This window comes from Hirsutella rhossiliensis (genome assembly GCF_020360975.1).
Source record: "Hirsutella rhossiliensis strain HR02 chromosome Unknown scaffold00001, whole genome shotgun sequence".
Taxonomy (NCBI): domain Eukaryota; kingdom Fungi; phylum Ascomycota; class Sordariomycetes; order Hypocreales; family Ophiocordycipitaceae; genus Hirsutella; species Hirsutella rhossiliensis.
The window spans coordinates 10177929-10195693 of record NW_025408667.1 but is presented as its reverse complement, the minus strand read 5'-3'; positions in this window follow the sequence as shown (position 1 = coordinate 10195693).

The window sequence follows — 17765 nt, the reverse complement described above, 5'->3', positions numbered from 1 at the left end:
TAGGTCTTAGTAGATTAACTAAAAGGTGCCTTTAAAGACGTCCTTAAAGCTATAGTAACTTACTAGATAAGCTATATTTTCCTCTTTAACTTTATTATATAATACGTTAAAGGTAAGAAGAATAGCGTAGCCGACGGACTCTTAAGAAAGCCTAAAGGACCTTCTAACGTATTAGATAGGGAAATAAAAGGCGATATTAAAGAATTTATAGACTTCTACTTAAACGTAGTATAAAGGACTAAGCTATAAGGGGACTACTTAAAGGAATCGAGGATAATTACGGACTTCCTTTAAACGTTAAAACGGCCGGAGGGCCTTTTTAAATAAGACTATAGGAAGCTACGTCTAAAGAGTTTAAATTTCTACGTTAAAGATTAAAAGCTTTAGCGACTCCCTAAGAAGGAAGAAAGGGGACCTATACTAGTTATAGACGACTTAAAAGAACGGAAAAAGATTATTATAAAGTACTATACGTAAATAGGATATAAAGGACGATAAGTTATATATATATTTATAAAGAATAGGTATTAGTAGGCTAGCCTTTAAAACGATATTTATAGCGTAATCTCTTCCTATAAAGAATACTAATACTTTATAACTAAGAGACCCTAGGAAGTTATAACCGCGACCGCGCCTAGCTACCTTATAAGTAAGATTTACTTCGATAGCTAGTATATACTATCTAATTATAAGTATTTATACCTTATAGAAGTATAAGACGACCTTACTAAATAAGTAAAAGTAACCTTAGTTAAGGAAATTACCGCGGGAGCTATAACTAAATTTATACTCTCTATTATTTATAGGTATAGCGTAATACTATACGTTATAATCGATAGAAGGCCCGAAATAAAAAAAGACTTTAAGTATATCTTAGAGGATATAAACGTTAAAGTTATCTAAACTTTAGTATATAATTTAAAGGCAAACGCGGTAGTAAAATAAGGGCACTAAAGGTTAATAATAGTACTTATAAAAATAGTAAAGAAAAAGGGTAAGTAGATTAAATACCTTAACTAAGTAATCCTTATAGACTAAATAATAGTTAAAGAGTCTTATAAAATATTAGCTTTCTACCTACTATATAAATAGGAACTAGTACTACCTCTTAAGATAGAATACTTAACTTAGCGACTAATTAAGTAAGACGAAGTAAAGATAAGAGAAGAATTATTTAAAGTATAAGTATAAGTTTTAAAAAAGAAAGAAAAAGATATAAAAGAAGCTAAGAAAAGAGTAATAAGATATTAAAATCGATTAATAGAAAGGATAGATAAAGCTAATAAGTATATAATAAGGAAAGAAAGCCTATAACCTAGAGACCTTCTCTTACTATTTAACGTAAGATAATTAAATAATCTAAGGAGGTAAGCTAAGTATTAAATAAAGTAGAACGGTCCTTTTTAAGTAGTATCGCGCTTAAAGTAGTTTAAGGCGTATAGGATTAAGACTTTAGATAGAATTATACTTAATAAGATAATCCTAGGAGAGTATTTAAAGAAGTTTAAAAAGGATAAGGAAGGTTAATAGTGCTCTACTAAGGATAATTAGTTACTCTAGGATAAGATTACTCTCGATAAGAAGAGGAAGGAAGAAATAACGGATAAAGTAGATAATTTACTACTCTTACTAAGTAGAGAAGCCTTAGATTAAATAGTACTATAGTTATAACGACTCCTTAATAAACCTTAAAAGGATTAAAGCTAGGAAGAGGAAGAAGAGTAACTATAGATACCTAAGAAAGGCCTAAGGTATACGATCGAGGTTTAGCTACTATAACTTAGTAAAGTAAAAAAGGATCTTTATATAGGAGCCTTAAAGACGCTAATCTAATAAGAAAAAGAAGAGGTAAAAAGGAGCTAGGGAGGAAAAGGTAGTAAAGATAAAAATCTATAACTATTATAAGAAGTACGCTAGAACCTAACTAATAACTAAGGCACCGTCTAACTATTTAATTAAAGGACGACTATAGTAGCTAAGATATTTATAAGCGCCCTACTTACTACCTTACTATTTTAAATTTTCTACTTAAAGCTCCTTAAGTAGATAAAGATAATATTTCCTACCCTTCCTTAATAATAACTTACCCTTTACTACCTTAAAGAAGATAAATAGAGATATAATTAAATAATAAAGTAAGAAAATAAATATTCTTACTACCTACCTTACTTAAGAATAGGATTTTTTACTTTATAGATAGGGACGTCTATTCTTTATTATAGAGGGGGAGACCCGCTATAGCGAAAATAAACGCGCTTATAAGATAAATTTTAATATCTTTTTAACTTATTAAATTAAACGTATATAACCTTAAGAGAAAAACTTTTACCGCTAAAGATAGCGACTAAATAAGGCTACCTACTCTTAGTAAACCTACTATAGACTATTATAAAGTAAACTTAAAGACTATTTAATTATTACTTAAGAGAGAGCTTATTAAACCTATATAATCTCTTTTTAGGTAAAATAAGCATAAGGTTAATTTCCGTCCCTTCCTTTAAATCCTTAGTAAGACTAAAGGGATTAAGGATATTATAAAGAAGATAAGGGGCGGTCTTATTACTAATATACTTATTATAAAATTTATTAATCTTAAGGTTAGTACGGAAATTATAACTATATATACGGTTAGCGAATCTATTAAGGTCGTAAGTAGCCCTATAGTATCTAAGGAAGTACCGCTATTTATAAATAAGCGCCTTAATCGAATCCTAGATATAGTTTACGTAAAAACCGCCGGTAGTACTTAAAAGAGAGATATACTTATAAAAAGGAAATATAACGTGCTTATAAGCGGAAGTTATAGTTATTTAATAAGTTTAAATATACCTTTAATAAAAGCGAGGATTATAAGTTCTATATAAAGTAATTAGGACTACTTAAGAGTATTCTTACCGCCCTAAACTAAGCTAAGAAAAGAAGTATCTATATAGATAAGCGATTTCTATAGGGATATAGGTTACTAGCCGACGTTTATAATAAAGGGTATAGAAGACGATTTAATTATACTAACCTAGTATACTCTCGAGAAAGTAAGAGAGAGGAGAGCGACCGCGCGCTTTAATCTTAATAATACTAGGAGCTTTTAATAAAACCTATAACTAAAAGGCAATTTCTATATAAATTAAAAACCCTTAGTAACTAATATTATTTCTATTATAGACCTAGGTCTCGAAGTAACTATAGATCTATAAAAGAAGATAGTTAGAACGAGCTAAGCGAGATTAAATAAGTTAGATAGTTATTACTTAAAAGTACTTTATATAAAGAGGAAAGACCTTAGTACTATAATTCTAAGTAAGAAGAGTAGTAGTAATAAGGGAAGGTTATAAAAGAGTAGTTAAAGAGAGGTTAACGATATCTAGTAGCTCTTTAGTTTTAAGTTTAGCGGTCTTATAAGATATAATAAGGAAGAAGAGGTAGTTATAAAAAGAGAAGATAAGAGGTAGCGGTCTAAAGAAATAAAAAAGATAGAGGAGAGAAGAGGAAGAAGAGGAATAAAAAGAGTAAAGAAGAGAAGAAAAAGGTAGAGATTAGATAGCTTACTAATTAATAACTAGTAAAAGAAGCTATTTAAGCGTAACCCCTAAATACGCTTAAGACCTTACTACTATAGAGGCTAGCTAAAGTAACTAATAACCGCGCGCTCTAATAACTATTTATTCCTCTCGCTATACCTTCCTTCTTCCTTCCTTCTTCTTCCTTTTATATATATATATATATATATACTTTATACGCTTCCTTACTTATAACGATCCCCTTTACTAATATAACTCTTATATATATATATAATACCCTCTTAGCCTTTTAGCGTTATAACTTAGAACTACTTACCTTAACTATTTAATCTTATCTTCTCCTTCTCTTTTACTTACTCTACCCTTTCCTAAGATATAGCGGCAAACCTAAATAGTATCCTAGGCCCGGCTATAGACCTCCCTAAGAATACCGCTATCTTCTTTAGCGTACTACTATTTAGGAGTAGGAGCTTTATTTTACCTACTTACTACGGCGAAGTTAAAGTAAAAGGCAGCGAAGGGCGCTTTTACGCTAAAGATAAGGAAAAGTTTATAGACTAAGACTAACGAAACGTTTATAGGTAGAAGTAACCTCCTTAGTATATCTATAAAGATCGTTAGCACTTAATATTAATAGGCCTTATTAAACGGCGGGATATTACCTTTAAAGACGCTTAGATAATATATAAGGGCGTTAAAAAGATAAACGGATTTACTAAGAATAAGGCCCGCTAAGAAGAGTATATCGTCGATATATATAACTTTCTCCGTAGAGCTATCGATAAATAATAAGCTATAAGCTTCGGCCTTAGTATAATAATTAAGATCTTAATAAGAGGTATTAAGAACGCGGTATACCCCTTACCTTACCTACTATTAGTTTATACCGACTACTAAAGGGAACCTATGAAAGATATAAAAGATAGATATATAAAGTACTATAAATACCTAAACGATAAGGAGTATTTAATTAAGTTTACTACTCTTACCTTTAACGTTAGTCGCTTTACGTATAAAAGAAGGTATATAACTAAAGTTATTAACTTTTTAGTAGGACTAAATAAAGGGGGACTCTACTAAGGAGCGTTCCTCTAAGACTATAGGGAAGGAAACTTAGTTATTTTTAATACTTAGAAAAAAGGACGGCACGCTAGACTCTATACGTTCCTATAAGTATAGCGGTAGTTTCTTTATATCCTCTAAGTTCCTTATAACTTTACTTATACGCTAGTCCCTTATACCGCTTAGTAAGAAGGGTAGGAATATAGCTACTTAGCCTTAATAATAATCTAATATTAAGTTAGAGGTATAGTTAGGCTATACTTTAAGATAATTAAGTAGCGATGCCTAAAGGTTAAAGTAATTCTAGAGTAAAGGTATAGGGTAATATAAGAAGCCCTATAAATAGATAAAATCTTATACTAAGACTAGTATTTCTTTAAGCTAAATAAGAGGATAAGTATAAAAGGCTATATTAATAGGCTAATATATAGAATCTAAGCTATCGCGGCGAACGAACTTAATTATATATAAATAATATTATAGGGTAGCGGAGTTTCTTAGTAGTTTAATAGCGGGGTTAGATAACTATAAAAGATATTATTTAATTAAGGTTTAATAACTTTTAGTAGAGTCTTTCTTATAAGGATTCTTAGGTATAAACGGATTTACTAATATAACTATATTATTCTAGGAGATTAAGAAGAATAAGACTTCTAAGAAGTCCTAGAGGTAGTTAACCTCTAAGATAGGCCTAGCGGATAGAAACCACCGCTTTAAAGAGATATAGGACTAGCTTATATAGTAAGGAAAGCGAGAAAAGAGCTAACTACGCTAGCTACCCTTATAGAGTAACCTAACCTAATTACTTAAGCTACGCGCGATTTCTTTATAAGACTCCTCCTTAAAAAGACCCCTAACTATTTAATCGCACTAATAGGAATCGAGAATAGGCCTAGACCTTCGTTACCTTAAGCGTTAACTAAATTAAGCTTTTTATTTAAACTAAGTAGCCTTTCCTTAAGTAACCTCGAGATAGGATCCTTACCTTAGAATCTATAAAGGAGAGAGCTAAGCGCCCTTACTAGTCCCTTTATCTATATAGAAATAACGCCTTTATTTTCCCCCTTAAATATATAGCTAATTAGGCCTACTCCTTACCTACTACTAACGACCCCTTTAAACGTATAAAGGAGCGAAAGACTTATAACTATACCCCCGCTAATAGCCCGATAAGAAGCTAGTAAGGAAGAAAGGTAGATAGCGCGGCTACTAACTTACCCTAGGACTTTAAAATTACTAGGCGCTCGGTTAATTACCCTAAGGCTAAAGACTTTAGTAACGCCTATAGCGCGCCCTATTACTCCCTAGAAACAAAGTATAGTAATAGCCTCTCTAGCTATAGTCCTTATAAGGTTTATACTAAGCTTTAAACCCTTTAAGGTTAAAGGAGTTAAAAACCTAGGAATATATTAAAACTACCGCTAAGATATTAACGACTATAATTCTATATATTTATATAGGACTACTAGTAACGCGATAATAACTAGTCTATAAGACTTTATAGCTTATTTAATCTAGCTATACTTAAAGCTATAGACTAGTAAAGATACTAACTACTTTGTTTCCTTAACGCTCCTAGGAATAATAAGCGCGAATACTTAGGAGCGTATATAAGGGGTAGTAGATAACTATTTAAAGAAGGAAGTACGTAAGTAAAGATAGGAAAGAGCTAAACGAGTAGCTCGTAGGTAAAAAGAGGAATAAACAACGTAAAGGGAAGGGATTATAGTAAAGGAGAAAAGTTCTATTAACGGTTTATTTACTTACTTACGTGCTTAGGAAGAGAGCCTTACCTATTATTATCGCGCCCTTTCCGTTAGTATCTTAGGTTAGAAAGTCGCTAAGGAGGAGTTTAACGGGTAAGATCGTACCCCTATAGATATTAGCCTATTAAAGGGATAAGACCCTTAGCACTCCCTTCCTAACTTACTTTAAAGTATACTTAAAGGCTTTATAAAGACCTTAATTATCTAATTAAGTATCTTCCTTAATTATAGTTAATTTAAATTTTTGTTTTTCCCTTTTAAAGTAAAGGCCGCTAGTTACGCGACTCTAATAGAGATAAAGAGGCATAGAGTAAAGAAATCTCTAAGACTTATATCTATAACCTAAGGCCCTTAGAGCTATATATAAGACTAATAATTAGATAATTATATAGTTAATTACTCTGCTAATCCTTAGCTATATACTACGTATGCTTTAGGTATATGCCCTTATCCCTATTAAAGTAGTATTAAAATTCCTTAAAAGCTTAAATAGTTATAAGGAATTCTTTATTATAAATAAGGTAATTAAATTCTATACTATATAGCTTCTTTAAATAGAATATAATTAGTTATAGTCTTCCTTTATTATTTTTTTATCCGATTTATACTCTTAAAGTAAAGTTTAATATATTAGTTTTAAGTTCGATTTATTATTCTAAATCGAATATAATTAAATCTAGTTCTTATATAATTATAGTTTTAATATATTCGAAAGCTTTATTAGCTTTATCGTCCTATATAAATTCTTTTTCCTTCTTTATTAAGTTATATAATAGTATTATAATCTTTCTAAAATCTTTAATAAATTATTAATAGTAATTTATAAATCCTAGGAAACTTTATACGTTCTTAATATTCTTTAGTATTAGCTATTCTTTAACTAAGTTAATCTTATCTTATTATATTTATATCTCTTTTAGTAAGATCGTATATCTAAGAAAGTCTACTTCCTATATATAGAACTTACTTTTCTTTAGTTTAACTAGTAACTTTATATTTTAAAGTATATATAGTACCTTATAGATATATTCCTTATATTCTTTTAAGGTATCTAAGAAGATTAAGATATTATCTAGGTATACTACTATAAAGATATCTAAGTATTTATATAGGATATTATTAATTATCCGTTAAAAGGTAGCTAGTATATTTATAAGTCTAAATAGTATTACTAGATATATAAATAGTTTAAATTTCTAAAAGCTATTATTTATTTATATCCTTTTTTTATACGTATTAAGTTATAAGCACCTTTAAGATTAAGGGCTATAAACTAATTCTTACTATATAGTCGATCTTATAGTTTTAATATAAGTAGTAATAGTATTTAGTCTTTTATTATAATATCGTTTAAGCGTCTATAGTCGATAATTAATTATAGCTTACTATTTTTCTTTAAAATAAATATAACTAGGTAGCTTACTTTAGATATTAACGTTTATATATATCCCTTTTATAGATTCTTATTAAGGTAGTCGTATAGTATTTATAGTTACTTTTCGTTTAAGTTATAAATCTTATAGAACGTTAGCGTTATTTTATCCTTAAGATAAATTTTATAGTCTTATTAGCTATATTTAAGTAACCCTATCTTAAGTTCTTCCTTAAAGAGTTTATTATATTTCTAGTATTCTTAGGGGATATTCTTTATTCTATCTTATAGGCTTTATTCTTTTTTTTAAGAGCTAGTTTCTCTTAACTTAAGCTCTTTATTAATTTATTTAAGGTCTTTCCTTAAAGTAATAATAACTCTTTAGATATTTATATTATATCCTTTATTTTATTTATATTAGATACTAGGTTATATAGCTATATTAATTAGTATATAGGTCTTATTAGTCGTTTTTATTATATCTACTAGTTTAGTTACTATTTTTATTTATATCGCTAAAGCCTATAATAATTTACTTAAATAGTTATCCCTTTTATTTTATTTAGTAGCTAAATTATTATAAAATTTTACTTTCTTTTAAATCTATTAGTCCTAGAAACTTATATCTTTATTTTAACGTAGCTAGCTAGTTTTCTAGTTAGTTAGTAGGTTGCTCTCTTATAGCTATAGAAGTCTTAATATAAGGTTATATTCTTTAATATTTATAATATTAAAGTTAACTCGTTTATTATAGCCTTAAATATTAATATTAAGGTAATTAATCTCTATATTAATAATTCTATTATTATAGTTAAAGGGCTCTCCTTTAATATTCGTAAGTTTATATAGATCTTTCTTATATCTCTATATAAATTAGTAACGATTAATAACTTTAAGTAAAATATAATTACTTATCGCGCTATAATTTAAAAGTATATATATATAATATCCTACGATTTAAATATCTAATACTATTTAGTTACTATAGCTTACTATTACTATATATAGGGTCCTTAGATCTTATTATATCGTGCTAGTCTATAGCCCTTTTATAGATAGTATACCTTATTTTTTACTTAGTCCTTATTCGTTTTATTTAAGTATTCTTCTTTAATTTATTATTAATATCGTTTCTTTATATTTTTATTATATAGTATTATATTAAGGCTTAAGAGACTAATTTCTTATAGCTAATTAAAGATTTCTTATTTCTTAACGCTATATCGTTTATATTATACTACTTCGTAGTTAATTATATACTATACTTTATAATTCTATTTATTTTTATACTATAGGTTAAGTTTTCGTTTTATATCTTTTTATTTCTTATATAGTATTTTTATATCGATTTTTCCTTAGTTAAATATAGCTTATAGCCTTTATATATATTACTAATAATATTATAGTATACCGTTATATCGTTTATACTATACTTATACTTTTTTATATTTATAAACTCTATAGTTTATATATATATATTCGTTATAATCTTCTTTAATATATTTAATTTATTACGTAAGTTTTTAAAAGATTAATAGTTTAGATACCTTAAGGTAAGTAGTATTATACTATTCCTTTATTTTAGTATATTTATAGATTTTAGATATCTCTAAAAGATATCTTATTAATAATCTATAATTATCGCGGTATTTAAGTAGTATACTATAATCGGGTTTTAATAATATAACTTAGTCGTTTAGGTAGCGTTAATTCTCGTAAAGAGAGATATAGGAAGTATATATAAAATACACGAAGGTAAAATTAGAAGTAAGGGGTCGGATAGGCAGGGCAGAGGGGTTTAATTCTTATAGGAGCAGTAATAAAGGTAGGGGAGTAATTATTATATTGCCTTAATTATCCTTCTTTCTTCTATCTAACGCCCCTCTTTATACCTATCTAGCATCTTAATTAATAAAGAAGATCCTGCTTAAAGAAGCTACTAATATCCTTTCGACTACCGAGCTTTTTATTAGTTTTTCCCCTCTTTTCTAGCTATTGCCGGCATATCCGTCTTATCTTTCGCTACCTCTATAGGAAGCTATCGCCACTTCTACTTCCCCTTATACCCCTACCCTCCTTTCTATACCTCTTTTTAGCTCCTTCTTCCTTCTTCTATATAGGGTGTTTTTAGCTTCCTTAGTCCCTCGTGCTAAGGGATATCTCCGAGAACTACGAAATTAGGCCACGCTTCGCGACACACCCGGGCTATTAGCTCCTCTCGTAGACTCTTAAGGCGGGCTTCTAAGGATAGCTTTTCTCGAACGTCTTCTAGCCCTATTTACTATAAAAAGACAGCTAGCTTCTACTTCGGTAGGGGCTTTATAAGACCGTCGGCTTTTATTAATGCCGTTAGAACCTAACGGACGGAAATAAGTCCCCTTTAGACCTCTTAGCATAACTAATACTAGTAAATATCGATATACCGTAGCTAGGTCGATAGCTTACTATTTTCCTCTATAAGAATCTATATAGTCTACGTATTATCGTATTCTATAGCTAACGGGGACGGAATTTATAGTCGTAACGATATTAGTAGCTAGCTAAGGAAAATCGCTTCTTTTAACGCTTCTAAAAGAGCTAGTAGCTCTGCCTCTATACTCGAAGTTATAACGGTAGCTTATTTCGAAGCTCTCTAAGCAATAGTTCCTCTAAAAAGGGATATAATATACCCCTATAAGCTCTTTCTATCTAAGGAATTATCTATAAAGGACGAATCGCTCGAATAGAGGAAGATTTCTATAGCTTGTTTCTTTCTTTCTAGCCCTCCTAGGCGTAGACTATATAATCTCGTTAAATAAAGATAAAGGATAGCTCTATCTACTACTTCTTAATGCTTAGGGCTAGGATTCTAGTTATACCTAGCTAGCCGGGAGACCGTAAAAGAGATATCCGGTCTAGTAGAAATAGCTAAAAAAAGCAAGGAGCCTACCTTTTATTAATATTAGTGTTTCTCTTACTCCCTAGCTTAAAAGGACGGATTAGGTAAAAGCTCTTCGTCTAATATAGGCGTAGAGGGAAGCTTCTTATCGAGGGAATTAGGGAGGAATTTATAAGCGACCTTATCGATATAAGCGTCTTAGGTAAGCTAGATTATCTATTAGGACCTATTCCTAAGGATTCGTATCCCTAGGAACTACTTTAGCTCCCCTAGCCTAGTTATCTTATACCTTTATTATAGGCCTCGTATAGCCTCCCTAGTATTAGCTTCTTCCTCTTTTAGGTAGGCCTAGATAATATCGTCGACGTAGAAAAAGACTATGATTTTACCCTTCTATATTATACACGGTTCCTAAGGGACTTTCTTAAAGCCTAGGGCTTTAAGGGAACCTATTAAATGCTATTGCTAAAGAAGGGGTAATCTTCGTAGTCCGTATAGAGCTTTCCTAAGCTATAGAACCTTTCCTAGCTATTAGAAACCTAGTAGAAGGCGTATATAGATAACTACTTCTTCCTTAAGAGGGTAGTTAACGAAGGCGTTAACTATATCTATCTATTTAAGCTCGAGGTCGAATTCTACTACTATAGCTATAAGGGTCCGAAAAGAAATCCCTACTAGGGTAGTTGCCCTAGTAGGTAGATCCCCTTTTTCCTATTAATTCCTATAGATAACTAGCCGGGCTTTATACTTTTAAAGGAAGCTATATTTATTAGTCTTATAGATAAAGACCTACTTATAGCTAAGGACCTATTTTCCTCTTACCTTTTTCTTAAGGACCTCTTCGAAAGACCCTATCTCTTTATATAAGGCTAGGTGGTCTTTCTAGGCCTAGAAAAACTAGTCTCTAAAGGGGTGTCTTTCTAGCTGCTTTTAGTTTGCTAGTAGGTCCGGGAGGTCTCTTTTATATACCTTCCTTACTAATATTAGCTTAAATAGCCGGCCTACTATAAACGCTCTATAGGAACTGTCTTCTATTAGCGTTAGGTAGAAGTCGGAAAAACGATCGAAATAAGGGAGAGGTTAGTCTTCTTTAGTATCCGTATCGGGCCCTATACCTTCCTTTGCTTCTCGAAGTAGGGATAAAAAGGCAGCTAGGTAATCCTTTAAGAGAGGTGCCTTTCCTACCCCCTTAGGGGTCGAGATAGGAAGACTAATAGAGAAAGCTACTTCTAGATCTTCTTCTTATTCCGTTAGAGGAAGCGTAGGGAGGTTAGCGTATTCTAGCTCTACCGCTTTCCTATAGTCTCCTTCTTCGTCTAGATTATTTAATCTAGTAGCTTCCTCTTCTTTTTCTTCGAAGTCGGCGTTATCCTCGACTACTTCGACGTCGGTTTCTTCTTCCCTTTCCTCGTCTAGGACCTCTTTATAAGGGAACACGTATTACTATATAATTGGTTAGGTAGTAGAGATAGCTAGAGGTACTACGCTATATATATTATATTCTCCTTATCGTAAGACTAAAGCTTACGAGAAGAGGGATTTCTCCTCTTTAGTCGGAGTAGCGAGTAGTCTATAATATATAAGCGGGGTAAGCATAATTCCCTGCTAATACCCTACCGATATATTAGTACTATATACCTAAGTGCTTTATTAGCCTATACCTCCTAGTAGCGCTCTTATAATTATCTCCCCTCCTATATAGACGTCTTAGCTATATCTTTAATATATATTGCTTTCGCTACGCTATATATATTTAGTTAAGAAGAGAGGTAGTTTCGGTTATATATCGCGCGTATACGCCTATATAAGTATATATTAGTCTACGCTCTATAACGTTAATAGTTATTATACTAGCGGTTACCGCTAAGCAACCGTTGCGGTATCGCCTATATATTAGCCGTATAACTATAATATAAAGAGCGCGCGTATATATCTCTTACTTCTTCTATTTTCTTTTCTTCTTTAACTCTTCTACTTACGATTACTATAGAGTTTTACGCCTTTTTTTTATTAATCCCTTATACCTTTTTATATTACTTTTTATTAACGATTTATTAATAATAATGCCTTTTATACTAAAGAAGATAAAGAACTATAACGCCGATTTCCTACGCCGTATACGGGAGTAGGTAGCGGCGGGTTCGCCCTTAAAGTATAAGCGATCGGCCTAAAAGTCTCGTAGCGACGCTAGTTCCCCTTTAGCGAAGAAAGCTAAGAAAGGTATAAGGGAATCTTAGTCTTAGGAGACTTCTAGTCTAGGACCTAACGTTAACGAGGGTCGTGCCCCCGTTACCCCGCTAAGTGCCCTAACTCTAACTACCGATAAGCTTACTTTTATAGGCCCGGAAACTTATAAGTTTATTACCTTTATTAGCGATACTAATACTAGCGAGGAGATCGTGCCTAAGCGCTCTTAGGTAAGTGCCGATAACCTAGCTACTCCGTCTTAATAGGGCGGCTCTAGCTAATAAGAGATTATCGCCTAGGCCGCTCCTTAGAATAAGTAGGCCGATATTAACGACGAGGCCTAGCCGAACGAGGGCTAAGACTATCCTAATACCTAGCTAAACGAGGGCTAAGATAACGATAATAGTAATAATAGAAACGGCCGCGATCCGACTCCTCCTACTAACGAACTTAAGAATAGCGGCGCTAGAGATAAGGGCACCTAGGCGGCGGCACGAGGCGGTCGCGCTCCTATAAAGAAGCGCACCTAATCTAAGGCTAAAGCCCGCCCGGTTAGGGCCTATAAGGTTATCCCTCGTAAGCTCTAGTATATATATTATTTTAGGACGGTCGTTAAGGAGTATAATATAACCGAGCCTAAGCCTATTAAGGTGCTCTTAATTAGCTATATTTTCTTAGGGGTTTCCTCGACGCGCTATAAGTAGTGCTATAAACGTACCGCGACCTATAACTAAGTAAGTTTCCTTTTAACTTTAAATATTACGATTAATAAGCTAATCCTTCTTAAGGCCGCTACTTTTATATCTAGTAACCGGGCCGATATAGTCGCTATCGTTAAGTACCTACGTAAGCTTAATAAGCTAAAGACTAGTAATAAGGATACTAAGGATAATAGCTTAGATATAGGCGTGCTTGTTTTTAAGGAGGCTAATCGGCGCTATCTTACTATTACGGTATAGTATTTAGCTAAGGCTTTCGACGCCGCTAAGATAGCCTATTATAAGTCCTTTAGGACTATAGGTATATAGAAGTTTACTATCGTAAGTTTTATCCGACCCTTTTATTAGCGACCGCCTAACGATATACTAGGTTAAGCATACCGACTACTATACGCTAATTAATAAGCGCCGCGAGCTTATTATTCGCCTTAACCCTACGCCCCTATTCGATATTGCCCGTATAAGCCTAGAGTACCGGGCCTAGGAATCCCGGTTAAAACTCCGCTTTATCGACGGCGATATAGGCTATACTTCGTAGTAATACGCCTTACTATTTACTAAGGCTAAGGTAAGTGCTATACTAATAAAGATAGGTCTTAACGCGGAGGATAAGGAAGGAGCGGAGGATAGGGTAGTTTTAGTATTTCTAGAGGTATTTAGTATAGCGAAGGGGGCGCCTTAGTTAGTTCCCGCTACGCTAGCAAAGAAAAGAGGTAGTCGGAAGTAATAGATAGGTCTTATCTTTCTTTTATTTAGCTATAACTATCCTTCTCTCCTTTATTATTAAGGCCTTAATAAAGTTATAGTTTAGTTTTATTTTCCTTAATAATATTTAATAGGTAGTATAGATAGTTTTCCTTATTCTCCTATTTTACTATTTTATATATAGTTATAGGACGTTCGGGCGTACTAATACGTTAATAAGTCGGTAGCGATTTAGTAAGGATTTATTACCGATTTAATAGCGTCTCCTTATACTAGTAGGTTTCCCTACCTTACTTAGTCTTACGCCTCTTTTTCCTAGTTAAGCGAGCAGTATATTCTTTAATAAGGTCTTAGCTATTCGCTATATCTTTAGCCTTAACTTATTAGTTATACTTAGCTAGCTATCCTTTCTATTTAATAAGGAAAAAGGTATCGCCCTTAGATCTCTTTCGGTCTTTAATCTCTTAGACTTCCTATTTACCTTCGTTATCCTCTAAGTTTAGTATTAGTAGGGTTTCGCTATCTTTATAAGTGCCTTTATACTCCTTCTATAGCTCTAAGAGACTAATATAGAAAACGTTATAGAGGCGTAAGTACTTTTCGGGGAGTATAAGATAATATACTTACTTTCTAATAGCTTATAGGACCTAAAACGGTCTAATATACTTAGGTAAGAGTTTTCTTTTTTTATCCTTAAAGCGTAAGTTCTTTATCGATAATACTATAAGGTCTCCTACTTTTAGTATAAGCGGTTAGTGCCTTAAATCGTAGTATTTCGCTTATAATTCGATAGCCTTTCCTTAGTATTCTTTAAGCCTCTTTTATAGCTCTTATAGCTTAGTAACTCTTACTCTTACTTTAGGTACCCCCCTCTAAATAATATCGTCCTTAGTATTAATATAAAAGTTTAGTTAGTAACCTATTAACGCTTTATTAAGTAATAACCTAGTTATCGCGTTCTTTATATTATTATATATAAATTAAGTAATATATAGGAGTAACGCTTAGTTAGTTTATTCTAAGTTAGTAAAGTATCTTAAGTAGTGCTATACGGCTTAGTTTATTCGTTCCGTTTACTTATTAGTTTATAAGTAAAATACCGTTAATAGCCTACGTTTTACTTATAAGATAAAATAAAGATCTAACTAGAACTTACTTATAAATAGGGACCCTCTATTTAAGATAATGCCTTTCGGAGGTCTATATACTAATTTAACTTAGTAATAGAATAATTCTACTAGCTCCGGGGCTATTATTATCTTAGAGATAGGAAAGAAGAGGCAATACTTAGTATATTAGTTTACGATTACTAAGATCGTATTAATATCTCGTCTATTATACTATACTTTAAGTAGACCTATAGTAAAGTCTATTAATAATTCTTCCTACGGTTATATAGGATATAGTAACGATTATATAGTACTATAAAGGCGATACCTCCTAGATACTATACTTTAATATACTAGGTATAACTAAACGTATTTATTTACGTCTTTCGTTATTTTATCTTAGTAGAAGTTCCTTACTAGTAGTTCGCTAGTATATTAAGAGCTAAAGTATCTTACTAACGGATCGTTATAGAAGAGCTATATTAGCTCTTACTATAAGGCTACCTTTAAAGGCACTATAATACGACCCTTTTATAGTAGTAGTCTATCTAGGCGTACTAACTAAAAACCCTTCCTTTTCGAGAAGTCTTCGGTCTCCTTTAGCCTACTAATCGCTATGTTAACCGACTAAGTACGTTTTAGTAACTCTAGTAACGGTTCTAGAACTTCTACTATATAAACCTTTATATAGTAGGCCGCTTCTTTAGCGGTCTTCTTTAAGAGTAACTATTTATAACTAGCTCTCTCTTTAGCTTAATTAGCTAATCGTTTAGGTCTTATACCTAAATTATTATAGTTTCGCTATAGATAAGCTTATATATTTTCCTTATATAAAGGCACTTTACTATACTTATATTAACTCGAGGTTAAGTATCTCTTTACCTATAAAAACGCTTTATTATTTCTCCGTATAAATATAGTATTAATAGTAGCTAGCTTTGCTTATAGCTTTAGTAATAGTTCTATAGATAAGGGCTTCTCGCCCTTATATCTAGGTATTCTCGATAGCGCGTCCGCTAAGTTAGATTTACCTATATAATGCTTAATCGTAAAGTTAAATAGTACTAAATATATATACTATCTTACTTACCTCCTATTTAGGGAGGTCTAGTATATAAACGTTTAAAGGTTATAGTAGTTTAATAATACCTCTACTTTATACGCTACCCCTTTAACGTAATATCGCTAGTATTTAAATAACTTAACGATAGTAAAGAGTTCTTAGTTTAGAATACTATAATTAAGTTCGGCTCTAGTAAACTTCCTTAACTAAAATACGATCGGATAGTAACGCCCTTTATTATTAGGTTAAGAGATAATCCCTACTATCGCGAATTATAATATATCTATTTCGATGCGAATATATCTTTCTAGATCGTAATATTAGAGGAGTAAGGCTCCTTAAAAAGTATCCTTAAGAGCCTAAAACGCTGCCCTTTCGGTAAGGTTTAGCTCTATACTCCCTAGCTTCTTCCTATTCTTACTCCCCTTTAGTAATATAGTTAGGGGCGCTATAACTCCTAAGTACCTATATATAAATCGTCGGTAAAAATTATAAAACTTAAGGAAAACCTAAATATTATAGTAGGTTATAGGTTTAGGCTATTAAGCTATTACCTCTACCTATTAAGGGTCTATTAATACCCTATCGATAGATAATATAAACCTAAGGAACTTAACTAACTATTAATAGAAGATATACTTCGATGGTTTTATATAGAGCTCTATAGCCCTTAGCCTTTCTATTACTTATCCTAAGTATTTAGTATATTCTTCTCTCGTTTTAGAGTATATAAGGATATTATTAAGGTAGACTATATAGATTATATTTATAAGCCCCTTAAGCGCTTAATAGATATAGCTTTAAAACATAGCTAGTACGTTAGTAAGTCTAAAGGGTATTACTAGGTATTCGAAATATCTATAACGCGTTTAGAAAGCGGTCTTTTATTTATCTCCTTCCTAAATTCGAATACGTTAATACGCATTCTATATATTAATCTTAGAAAAATACTTAGCTCCTTAATAGCGGTTAATAATCTCTAAAATAAGGGGTAAAGGGTACTAATTCTTTTATATAACCCGGTTAAGTCCTTAGTAGTCTATATATAGCCGTAAGGTACTATCCTTTTTTAGAACGAAAAGAATAAGCGCCCTAGCTAGGCTCTTTAACTCCTAGATTATTTTCCTTTTTATTACGTCTTAGATCTAGTCGCGTAATACTTAGAGTTCCCTTTACGATAAAGGGTAAATTGGTCTATAAGGAGGTTCCGTATTAAGGATTAAATTAATTAAGTAATCCGTTCCCTTTCTAGCTAGTAATAAATCGGATTTATTAGCTAAGAAGGTATCTTTAAACCGGTAGAGAGTTAATAGGATTTCGGCCTATTCTTCCTATAGAATCCCTTTATCTTTGTCTTTATTTAGTAGCGGGATTAGCTTAGGATTA